General features: G+C 43.8%; 1 protein-coding gene across 7 annotated transcripts in view; it reads left to right on the forward strand.

Annotated features, from left to right (window-relative positions):
• Positions 1-12,553, forward strand: part of LOC139448541 (muscleblind-like protein 2a) — a 329,809-nt gene that overhangs the window by 191,187 nt on the left and 126,069 nt on the right. The window contains exon 1 of one of the 7 annotated variants that reach the window (XM_071230103.1): positions 3,519-3,547. The exons of the other annotated variants lie outside the window; for them this stretch is intronic. The gene's annotated coding sequence lies outside the window, so the exon portion shown is untranslated. Of the gene's footprint in view, positions 1-3,518; positions 3,548-12,553 lie in introns of those variants that run through there. 7 annotated transcript variants of the gene reach the window in all.

The following is a 12,553-nucleotide window of genomic DNA, read 5'->3' on the forward strand; positions in this document are numbered from 1 at the left end:
ACTATGGTGTATATAGAGACTCCGCAGACACCAGTCGGTTTTGGTGACCTTGACACCATTTTGAAGGTCACAGCAGGCAAATCTGCTTTTGGAGTTGGAAAACGGTGTTGCCGCGATATCTCAAGAACTAATGGCTGGATTGCCTTCATATTTGGTACTGTGGTGTATATACAGACACCGCAGACACCAGTCGGTTTTGGTGACCTTGACCCTATTTTCAAGGTCACAGCAGGCAAATCGCTGGATTGTCTTCATATTTGGTACTATGGTGTATATACAGGCGGGGGACATTGTTTTTTCTCTTTTTGCATCTTTTTTGAAAAATAAGGGGATATGGCGATCAGCATGTCCATCTGTCTGACCATCATCCGACTGTTTTCCATTTTCTGTTTTCCGGAGCTGACCTCATAAGCTGTTGAAAATTAGGAATCATGGGCGCTTATTGGAATATAATTTCTGAAAGAACAGAATAGAAATATCATAATGGCAACTGCAGAAAACAATTGCTCTCAGTATTTTACCTGTTGAGATATATATGACTCTTACAAATAAGACTATGTGCATGCAGAGACCATAAACTATGGTCTCTTACGCATGCTTGCACATATTAACTTACATATCTACGTATTTTGTGATAATGTCAGCACCATTGTTCCAAAGAGGAGGCACCAGTAATCAGCAGGTAAAGTTGAAAAAAAGACGTGTGTTGTGTTTGTGATTTTTTCAAGTATTACCTTATATCACTTACCTTTATTTTTCTCTGAAAATGATGATATACTTAAAGTTTATTACTTCTTTGTTTCAGCTACTCATTTGTAAAATTAACATGAAATATTTATTCATCCAAATGTGTTTGTTGTTATTACGGTATGTCAGCTATGTCACCAGTTCAAGAATCCATATATCCGGCTATTGAATGAAAATACTACAACTCCCTACCTGAAATTAATTTATAAACACTTTTTTTAAGAAAATATATGCAAGATCCCAACAATTATATCAAGTTTTTAATTAATCATCATTTCGCCAAAATTAAAGTAATAATGTAAATATTATTGATTGAAATTTTGAATAAAATGACTTAAACAAAGTACAAACATAAGTTCAGATATACAATGAACACTCAAGTGGTGTAACTTGAATAAATCAATGCAGATTCATTGGCATCCTATTTCCGATGACCGATCATGACAGTAATATATATATACTGACAGCCTGAAATGTTATTACAGAAAAGTCTGGGCGTATCATACATGAGAGATATATTTTTTCAGGATTTAATTGGCCATAATTACAGGTGTGTAGTAGTTGGTAGTGATTGTTTCTGGAGCAGAATTCCAAAATCGTTGAATATTTAGGAGATAAACATACTGTGTATTAATGTAGAGCTAGGTTACCTGTAGAATTAACACCGCTAAATTGAATTTGGAACCGACAAGCAGCGTGAGGTTTCAAATGTTTAACTTAGCTTTTTGAGTTTCCATAGCAACAAGGTTCATATACCATTGCAGAGGATATTGATGACTTTGTCCTCTTGTTGAAACTTGCTATAGAGATCAGTCTGGTGGTGAACTGGTGCCTTGTGATGATTTGGGATGTTGACAGCATTATTGTTTTCTTCACTGCGCTGAAGGTATCCAATGACAATGAACCAATGGTTGTTTATAAGTAGCTAAACTCATTTCCAAATTCACCCGTGAAGATCCAGGTTAGAATAGGTTTGCAGTTTCCCATGCTTGCCATTAAAGGCAACTATGCAAGTCGTAAAAAGCGACTAATGGGATTGGGTGGTCAGGCTTGTTTGATGTATGTCATCATTTCCCAATTGTGTAGATCAATGCTTATGATGTCAATCACTGTATTGTCTGGTCCAGACTTGATTATTTACAGACCGCCGTCCTATAGCTGGAATATTTCTGAGTGAGGCGTTAAACAACAAACAACCAAAGTAAACAAACATTTCCACATTGCACCAGAAAGGGGATATGTCATCTTCTGAAGACTTTTGTTTCGGAAATGAAAGAGGAATTTTAATATAGAGGTTAGATTCACACTCAATCCACACAGAAACAAATCGCTGATGGCTGAACAAAACTAAAAATTATACATGATGAAAAATGAAATTTAGGCTGAAGTATCAGTTTCCTCTCATTAAACTTGCTACTATGGACAATCAGTATTTTTCAACATTTGCTTATCTGTGTTCCCAGAGTTATTTTGGCCATATCTGCTGAAATATTTAGGAGAAATATATGCAGAAAGTGGTTTACATAATTGTCATGGACATTGATAAGCATTGTAAAACAGAAGTAGCAATATGAGAATCCATGTCGTGAGTGAGTGAATGAGTTTAGATTAAGTATTGCGTCTGCATTATTTCAGCCATATTGCAAAGACAAAAAGGTGAAAAATATACAAGTGAGTCATAAATCCAAAGTTTTATTCAAAAACAAATTTGTCAAGCACATTTTTGCGTAACAAGCATCCATGTAGTGTTTCTGTAAGCAACAAGACAACACTGGAGCCCGGATTGGTACAGAAGTGTTGGCTACTACATGGATGCTTTCTGATTCATATGCAGAGAATTTCTGATCAGTATTGTATTATTTTTCTGAAACTGATGTTTACCTGTTTATTTCCGTGGTATAGATTAATTTGTTCAGGGACTAACCAGTTTATACAGCGGGGCAGCAGTCTGTATTTTCATTTCAGACAAAAAAATTCTGGAAGATCAAGGTCATCGTGTCCCAATTGCGTGGCTCAATGCTCATGATGTCAATTACTGGAGTGTCTCAATTATTAACAGTACCCCGTTCCGCCGTCATATAGCTGGAATATTGCTGAGTGTGTCGTTAAACAACAAACAAACAAACAAACAAATAATTGTAATAATTACTGTGTGGTTATGTTTTGCAGACAAACTGATGGCAAAATATATTTTGTATATTCAGCAGAAAACTGTAGTTGTAATATGTTTGCTTTCTACTCCGTACACAAATTAACAATGTGCAGTGCTTGTGCTTCTTGCTTTACAAATATGTCATGTTCAAGAGAACTTCTACAGTTGCAATGACATATCCTCAAGAGCCTGGTAGTGACTGCAGGTAAGAGAGGTGTGGTGATACCTTGCGGTCAGCGGCCCACTCCTGTCCAGCAATAGGCTCACCTGCCCATCTACATGCTCACCTTTCAATGACCTCTACTTCGACCCATACTATAAATAGTAACAGCACACGTTTTTGTGGCCTGTCACAGTGTGACCATTGTGTCTCCAACTTGTAAGAATTCTTGCTTGATTGTCTTCCAGATATTTTCAAGCAGGATACTGGAAAGGCCATGTGTGGAATATGTTTATTAGGATGATGTGAATTGCTGTTAACCTGTGACCCATGTATACTGCGCTTTACCTGTACGGAAGTGTTGAGCTGGTGAGTGAGATAGGCAGGTGATGCAGGGCCTTCAATGTGGTACTGGGGTAACAAGCAGGTAAGGCGGCTGACAGCCCTAATTGATATACAGTGTCCTGGGAAGCCATTACTGGGTGCAGGTAGGTACACATTGTCATCAATAATTTGCTCAGTTTTTTTGCAAAAGAAATAAAAACTGTTTGTCTCGGTAGGACATGATCATGCTGTATTTTTTACAGAAAATGTACACTGGATATCTAAACTGAGTATAAACACTGTCCGCTGGTTGCTGGGGATGGAGTATGTTGGAAAATGTATGTTCTGTAAGATAGGTCAGCCACAGATCAATTACGATGTTTCTAGTGAAGTGTACTTTGTATACTTATGTATATTTGTAAAGCACTTTCTTTAGCAGCTGTAGTTTGAATAGAAATATTTTCAGATGGCTAAATGAGTTTAAATGTAGATGGAACTATTGAAGTAGACAGTTAACCACACCAGCAACTACTTTCAGATTGCCAGTAGTATCGGTTGAACAAATAGACCCCAGGAAAGTTTCAAGGCAAATTTTATTCTGAAATTAATCATTTGAAAGGTTAAAGACCTTGGCACAAGAACAGGATTTAGGAAAACATTTTCAGACCCTTTAGAGAGAAGGCGCCAAGGCGACACAATCTTGAGAATGCAGTGTGTTTATTTTCGTAGGTAAACCAATCAAGCCTTAATTAAACATTGATCAGTGAACAGGTGCTAAGGCTAAACACTAGTCAGGTTTACCTAAATAGATGACTGATGAGACAGACAGAAGCAGGGTGTGTTGCCCCGACCACTACCAGTGGCAGCTGATGCAGGCTCAAATTCTTTCAGTTTAGGATCCGCAAACTGCAGCCAAAACAAGATCTACTATAACAGATATAACAAGACAATTTTAATAATAAATTCATCCTAATGCAGCCTCTGTCCCGTTAACCCATCAAGTTTTCACTCCAGGACCTGATTATATAATGGCTGCACAATAAAGCTGGGATATTGGTGACTGAAGCATGCAACACTATTCACTCTTTGAGAGGAGTTGTTGACAGAAATATTGTTCCAATGTTTCCAGCTACATCATTTGAAAAGTCATGTACATTTGTTGAATTATGATGTGACTTACAGGCATGTGTAGGTTTACTAACCCAAATCCTATGTCTCTAGCTCACTTAATAACAAAGTTGTGAACACCTCTGGTATGATAATGTGATTTCCAGTCTAAGAAAAAAATACCAAATAAATGAAGGTCGGTACAGGCCCGGTACCCTGATAGCCACATGTATATGACCTCATTGATAGAGACGTGCATGTGTGATCTAGCCTCTCTACCTAGCATACACAGGGCAGCTGTAGGTAGACGTGCATGTGATAAAGCCTCTCTACCTAGGATACACAGGGCAGCTGTAGTAGATGTGCATGTGTGATCTAGCCTCTCTACCTAGCATACACAGGGCAGCTGTAGTAGACGTGCATGTGTGATCTAGCCTCTCTACCTAGCATACACAGGGCAGCTGTAGTAGACGTGCTTGTGTGATCTAGCCTCTGTACCTAGGATACACAGGGCAGCTTTAGTAGACGTGCATGTGTGATCTAGCCTCTCTACCTAGCATACACAGGGCAGCTGTAGTAGACGTGCATGTGTGATCTAGCCTCTGTACCTAGCATACACAGGGCAGCTGTAGTAGACGTGCATGTGTGATCTAGCCTCTCCACCTAGGATACACAGGGCAACTGTAGTAGACGTGCATGTGTGATCTAGCCTCTCTACCTAGGATACACAGGGCAGCTGTAGTAGACGTGCATGTGTGATCTAGCCTCTCTACCTAGGATACACAGGGCAGCTGTAGTAGAAGTGCATGTGTGATCTAGCCTCTCTACCTAGGATACACAGGGCAGCTGTAGTAGATGTGCATGTGTGATCTAGCCTCTCTACCTAGGATACACAGGGCAGCTGTAGTAGATGTGCATGTGTGATCTAGCCTCTCTACCTAGCATACACAGGGCAGCTGTAGTAGACGTGCATGTGTGATCTAGCCTCTCTACCTAGGATACACAGGGCAGCTGTAGTAGATGTGCATGTGTGATCTAGCCTCTCTACCTAGCATACACAGGGCAGCTGTAGTAGACGTGCATGTGTGAACTAGCCTCTCTACCTAGGATACACAGGGCAGCTGTAGTAGACGTGCTTGTGTGATCTAGCCTCTGTACCTAGCATACACAGGGCAGCTGTAGTAGACATGCATGTGTGATCTAGCCTCTCTACCTAGCATACACAGGGCAGCTGTAGTAGACGTGCATGTGTGAACTAGCCTCTCTACCTAGGATACACAGGGCAGCTGTAGTAGACGTGCATGTGTGATCTAGCCTCTGTACCTAGCATACACAGGGCAGCTGTAGTAGACATGCATGTGTGATCTAGCCTCTCTACCTAGGATACACAGGGCAGCTGTAGTAGACGTGCATGTGTGATCTAGCCTCTCCACCTAGGATACACAGGGCAGCTTTAGTAGACGTGCATGTGTGATCTAGCCTCTCTACCTAGGTTCCACAGGGCAGCTGTAGTAGACATGTATGTATGAGGGCTAGGATACTCAGGGCAGCTGTAGTAGACGTGTATGTGTGAGGGCTAGGATACTCAAGGCTGCTGTAGTAGACATGTATGTATGAGGGCTAGGATACACAGGGCTGCTGTACTAGACATGTATGTGTGAGGGCAAGGATACACAGGGCTGCTGTAGTAGACATGTATGTGTGAGGGCTAGGATTCACAGGGTTGCTGTAGTAGACGTGTATGTGTGAGGGCTAGGATACACAGGGCTGCTGTAATAGACGTGTATGTGAAAGGGCTAGGATTCACAGGGTTGCTGTAGTAGACGTGTATGTGTGAGGGTTAGGATACACAGGGCTGCTGTAGTAGACGTGTATGTATGAGGGCTAGGATTCACAGTGTTGCTCTACTAGACATGTATGTGTGAGGGCAAGGATACACAGGGCTGCTGTAGTAGACGTGTTTGTGTGAGGGCTAGGATTCACAGGGTTGCTGTAGTAGACGTGTATGTGTGAGGGTTAGGATACACAGGGCTGCTGTAGTAGACGTGTATGTATGAGGGCTAGGATTCACAGTGTTGCTCTACTAGACATGTATGTGTGAGGGCAAGGATACACAGGGCTGCTGTAGTAGACGTGTTTGTGTGAGGGCTAGGATACACAGGGCTGCTGTAGTAGACGTGTATGTGTGAGGGCAAGGATACACAGGGCTGCTGTAGTAGGCATGTATGTGTGAGGGCTAGGATACACAGGGTTGCTGTAGTAGACGTGTATGTGTGAGGGCTAGGATACACAGGGCTGCTGTAGTAGACGTGTATGTGTGAGGGCAAGGATACACAGGGCTGCTGTAGTAGACATGTATGTGTGAGGGCTAGGATACACAGGGCTGCTGTAGTAGACGTGTATGTGTGAGGGCTAGGATACACAGGGTTGCTGTAGTAGACGTGTATGTGTGAGGGCTAGGATACACAGGGCAGCTGTAGTAGACATGTATGTGTGAGGGCTAGGATACACAGGGCTGCTGTAGTAGACGTGTATGTGTGAGGGCTAGGATACACAGGGCTGCTGTAGTAGACGTGTTTGTGTGAGGGCTAGGATACACAGGGCTGCTGTAGTAGACGTGTATGTGTGAGGGCTAGGATACACAGGGCTGCTGTAGTAGACGTGTATGTGTGAGGGCTAGGATACACAGGGCTGCTGTAGTAGACGTGTTTGTGTGAGGGCTAGGATACACAGGGCTGCTGTAGTAGACGTGTATGTGTGAGGGCTAGGATACACAGGGCAGCTGTAGTAGACATGTATGTGTGAGGGCTAGGATTCACAGGGCTGCTGTAGTAGACATGTATGTGTGAGGGCTAGGATACACAGGGCTGCTGTAGTAGACGTGTATGTGTGAGGGCTAGGATACACAGGGCTGCTGTAGTAGACGTGTATGTGTGAGGGCTAGGATACACAGGGCAGCTGTAGTAGACGTGTATGTGTGAGGGCTAGGATACACAGGGCAGCTGTAGTAGACGTGTTTGTGTGAGGGCTAGGATACACAGGGCTGCTGTAGTAGACGTGTATGTGTGAGGGCTAGGATACACAGGGCTGCTGTAGTAGACGTGTATGTGTGAGGGCTAGGATACACAGGGCTGCTGTAGTAGACGTGTATGTGTGAGGGCAAGGATACACAGGGCTGCTGTAGTAGACGTGTATGTGTGAGGGTTAGGATACACAGGGCTGCTGTAGTAGACGTGTATGTGTGAGGGCTAGGATACACAGGGTTGCTGTAGTAGACGTGTATGTGTGAGGGTTAGGATACACAGGGCAGCTGTAGTAGAGGTGTATGTGTGAGGGCTAGGATTCACAGGGTTGCTGTAGTAGACGTGTATGTGTGAGGGCTAGGATTCACAGGGTTGCTGTAGTAGACATGTATGTGAGAGGGCTAGGATACACAGGGCTGCTGTAGTAGACGTGTATGTGTGAGGGCTAGGATACACAGGGCTGCTGTAGTAGACGTGTATGTGTGAGGGCTAGGATACACAGGGCTGCTGTAGTAGACATGTATGTATGAGGGCTAGGATTCACAGGGTTGCTGTAGTAGATGTGTATGTGTGAGGGCTAGGATACACAGGGCAGCTGTAGTAGACGTGTATGTGTGAGGGCTAGGATACACAGGGCTGCTGTAGTAGACATGTATGTGTGAGGGCTAGGATACACAGGGCTGCTGTAGTAGACGTGTATGTGTGAGGGTTAGGATACACAGGGCTGCTGTAGTAGACATGTATGTGTGAGGGCTAGGATACACAGGGCTGCTGTAGTAGACGTGTATGTGTGAGGGTTAGGATACACAGGGCTGCTGTAGTAGACGTGTATGTGTGAGGGTTAGGATACACAGGGCTGCTGTAGTAGATGTGTATGTGTGAGGGCTAGGCTACACAGGGCTGCTGTAGTAAAGCTGATGGACAGAGTGATCGGCAAATGAAGATACAAAGGCTGTATCACTGGATGAGGAAGCAGAACACGGCTCAACATGAACGTTGTCATAACACATCAATAATGAAAACTCAATTACATGTGTGATTACTAGGTGGTAATTTGACTGTTTATCCTGTGGTAGCAGGCAGGCTAATTACAGCGGTTACCAATGCTGGGTTAAATGCAATACACAGTGGTGAGGATTACCTCCCTCTGCCTCATTAAAGCTGTGTTAATGTACTTCCACTTTGTAGATACTGGCAAGACTGTGTAATTACTGCACCATCAGGTAGGACATTCAACACTTACTGTCACATTATTAATTGCTATAAAACATGCAATCAAACACTAGGCAATCCTGCAGCTTTCCATAACAAATGAAAATGAGGTTTTTGCTGTAAAACTGGTGCCATACCTATGCTTATCCTGAATATTTACATTACGTTTTTTCTGTTATACATTTCAAATATTTCTCACCAAATGAAAAGTGATGATACCAGTTGTGTTACATTTGCAGACCCCCTTCAACAATGAAGATGAAAATGTGAGGCAAAGACTTAACTTTTGCATGTATTGGATTCTTTGGGTGTAACTGAATAACTTGCAGGCTTGCTCAATGGAATTCTGTTTTACTTCAATAATTTATTTTTAGATAAGTTTGCTCCCCCCTCCTTCCACCCCCTGTGAGTAGTGTACAGCAAGAAGCCAGATGTTACAGTTTTGTTGTCATACTTGTTCACAGCTGTGTCCGGAGCCCCAATCTCATCACAAATATCACTCATAAGATTGACAGCATCAGAAATACACTGCTTTGGGTACAAAGCAATATTTCGTGTTTATTGATGATATTCATGGAAGTATTTGCTGATAGAAATACAATGCACATGAAACCAGATGTGGCAGCTCAGTTGAAGTCTGGCTTTCTTGTGCTTGGTACTGAATCACACCCTTAGAACAAATCAGACGTCACAACCATGTGCAGGTCATAGCACTGAAGGCTCTGTAGGCTTTGTCATTACAACCACCCAATATTTTAACTAAATAAATTAAATCTTGCCCCAAACTTGTGTAACTTTTTAGCAAAGTTAGTATTGAAGGCAGTTTGATTAATAATTCTGTTGCAGAGGTAGGTATCTTTGAGACTGGTGAGGGGAGACAGGTATCTGTGAGAGACAGGTGAGGGGAGACAGATATCTGTGAGAGACTGGTTAGGGGAGACAGGTATCTGTGAGAGACTGGTGAGGGGAGACAGGTGTCTGTGAGAGACTGATGAGGGGAGACAGGTATCTCTGAGAGACAGGTGAGGGGAGACAGGTATCTGTGAGAGACTGTTGAGGGAAGACAGGTATCCGTGAGAGACAGGTGAGGGGAGACAGGTATCTGTGAGAGACAGGTGAGGGGAGACAGGTATCTCTGAGAGACTGGTGAGGGGAGACAGGTATCTGTGAGAGACTGGTGAGGGGAGACAGATGTCTGGGAGAGACTGGTGAGGGGAGACAGGTATCAGTGAGAGACAGGTGAGGGGAGACAGGTATCTCTGAAACTGTTGAGTGGCCACAGGTATCTGTGAGAGACTGGTGAGGGGAGACAGGTATCTGTGAGAGACAGGTGAGGGGAGACAGGTATCTGTGAGAGACTGTTGAGGGGAGACAGATATCTGTGAGAGACTGGTGAGGGGAGACAGGTATCTGTGAGAGACAGGTGAGGGGAGACAGGTATCTCTGAGAGACAGGTGAGGGGAGACAGGTATCTGTGAGAGACTGTTGAGGGGAGACAGATATCTGTGAGAGACTGGTGAGGGGAGACAGGTGTCTGTGAGAGACTGGTGAGGGGAGACAGGTATCTGTGAGAGACTGGTGAGGGGAGACAGGTATCTGTGAGAGACAGGTGAGGGGAGACAGGGGTGCTTATTGTCATTGATCACTTGCCAATATATTAGCAAATTACGCTTATTATGTCGAGGGCGATCGGGTAGCCTTGTGGTTAAAATGTTAGCTCGTTGTGCCGAAGACCCAGGTTTCGATTCCTGATATGGGTACAATGTGTAAAGCCCATTTCTGGTGTCCCCCGGTGGATATTGCATGAATATTGCTAAAGTGGCGTAAAACTATACTCACTCACTTATTACATCAAATACAGTATCTCTGAAACTGTTGAGTGGCCACAGGTATCTCAGAGATTGGTTAGGCTATACTGGTATCTCTGAAACTGTTGAGTGGCAACAGGTATCTCAGAGATTGGTTAGGCTATACTGGTTTCCCTGAAACTGTTGAGTGACCACAGGTATCTCAGAGATTGGTTAGGCTATACTGGTATCTCTGAAACTGTTGAGTGGCCACAGGTATCTCAGAGATTGGTTAAGCTATAATGGTTTCCTTGAAACTGTTGAGTGGCCACAGGTATCTCTGAGATTGGATAGGCTATACGGGTATCTCTGAAACTGTTGAGTGACCACAGGTATCTCAGAGATTGGTTAGGCTATACTGGTATCTCTGAAACTGTTGAGTGGCCACAGGTATCTCTGAGATTGGTTAGGCTATACTGGTATCTCTGAAACTGTTGAGTGGCCACAGGTATCTCAGAGATTGGTTAGGCTATACTGGTATCTCTGAAACTGTTGAGTGGCCACAGGTATCTCTGAGATTGGTAGTGCCATACAGTATCTCTGAAACTGTTGAGTGGCCACAGGTTTCTCAGAGATTGGTTGGGCTATACTGGTATCTCCGAAACTGTTGAGTGGCCACAGGTATCTCAGAGATTGGTTAGGCTATACTGGTATCTCTGAAACTGTTGAGTGGCCACAGGTATCTCAGAGATTGGTTAGGCTATACTGGTATCTCTGAAACTGTTGAGTGGCTTGACCTGTCCTAGTACAGTACAATCCATATCCACCCCTGTAAGCCTTCAATGGCTTGACTTATTATCCTGCTATCCTGTGGTCCACATCAACAGCTAGAAGCCTTCAATGGCTTGATTCATTCTTGTATCCTGTGGGCCACATCCAAAGCTAGAAGCCTTTAATGGCTTGACTTATCCTGGTATCCTGTGGACCCATCCACAGCTAGAGGCCTTCAATGGCTTGAGTCATTCTGGTATCCTGTGGTCCACATCCACCGCTAGAAGCCTTCAATGTCTTGACTTATCCTGGTATCCTGTGGTCCACATCCACCGCTAGAAGCCTTCAATGGCTTGACTTATCCTGGTATCCTGTGGTCCACATCCACCGCTAGAAGCCTTCAATGGCTTGACTTATCCTGGTATCTTGGTATCCTGGTATCCTGTGGTCTACATCCACCGCTGGAAGCCTTCAATGGCTTGACTTATCCTGGTATCTTGGTATCCTGGTATCCTGTGGTCTACATCCACGTTGGAAGCCTTCAATGGCTTGACTTATCCTGGTATCTTGGTATCCTGGTATCCTGTGGTCTACATCCACCATTGGAACCCTTCAATGGCTTGACTTATCCTGGTTTCCTGGTATCGCGTGGTCTACATCCACCATTGGAAGCCTTCAATGGCTTGACTTATCCTGGTATCCTGGTATCCTGTGGTCTACATCCACCGTTGGAACCCTTCAATGGCTTGACTTATCCTGGTATCCTGGTATCGCGTGGTCTACATCCACCGTTGGAAGCCTTCAATGGCTTGACTTATCCTGGTATCCTGGTATCCTGTGGTCTACATCCACCATTGGAAGCCTTCAATGGCTTGACTTATCCTGGTATCCTGGTATCGCGTGGTCTACATCCACCATTGGAAGCCTTCAATGGCTTGACTTATCCTGGTATCCTGGTATCCTGGTATCGTGTGATCTACATCCACCGTTGGAAGCCTTCAATGGCTTGACTTATCCTGGTATCGTACAGTCCACATCCACCCCTGGGAACCTTCTGTGGCTTGACTTGGATTGCTCTTGATTCAACATGATAATGAAACAGATTTTGAATCTAGTTAGTGACAAGACTAGAGGGTGTTATCAGCTAATAAATTAAGTAGGTAGGTCTTCTCAGGTCTTTTCAGGGGAGAATTAGTAATGTTGGCCCTGCATTCTTTTTTTCACAATACAACTATTATGCCAGCATCGGAGTAGTATTCAGGTTGGCTCA

Source organism: Haliotis cracherodii, unplaced genomic scaffold (assembly GCF_022045235.1).
Source record: "Haliotis cracherodii isolate W230 unplaced genomic scaffold, xgHalCrac1.p SCAF_7, whole genome shotgun sequence".
NCBI lineage: Eukaryota > Metazoa > Mollusca > Gastropoda > Lepetellida > Haliotidae > Haliotis > Haliotis cracherodii.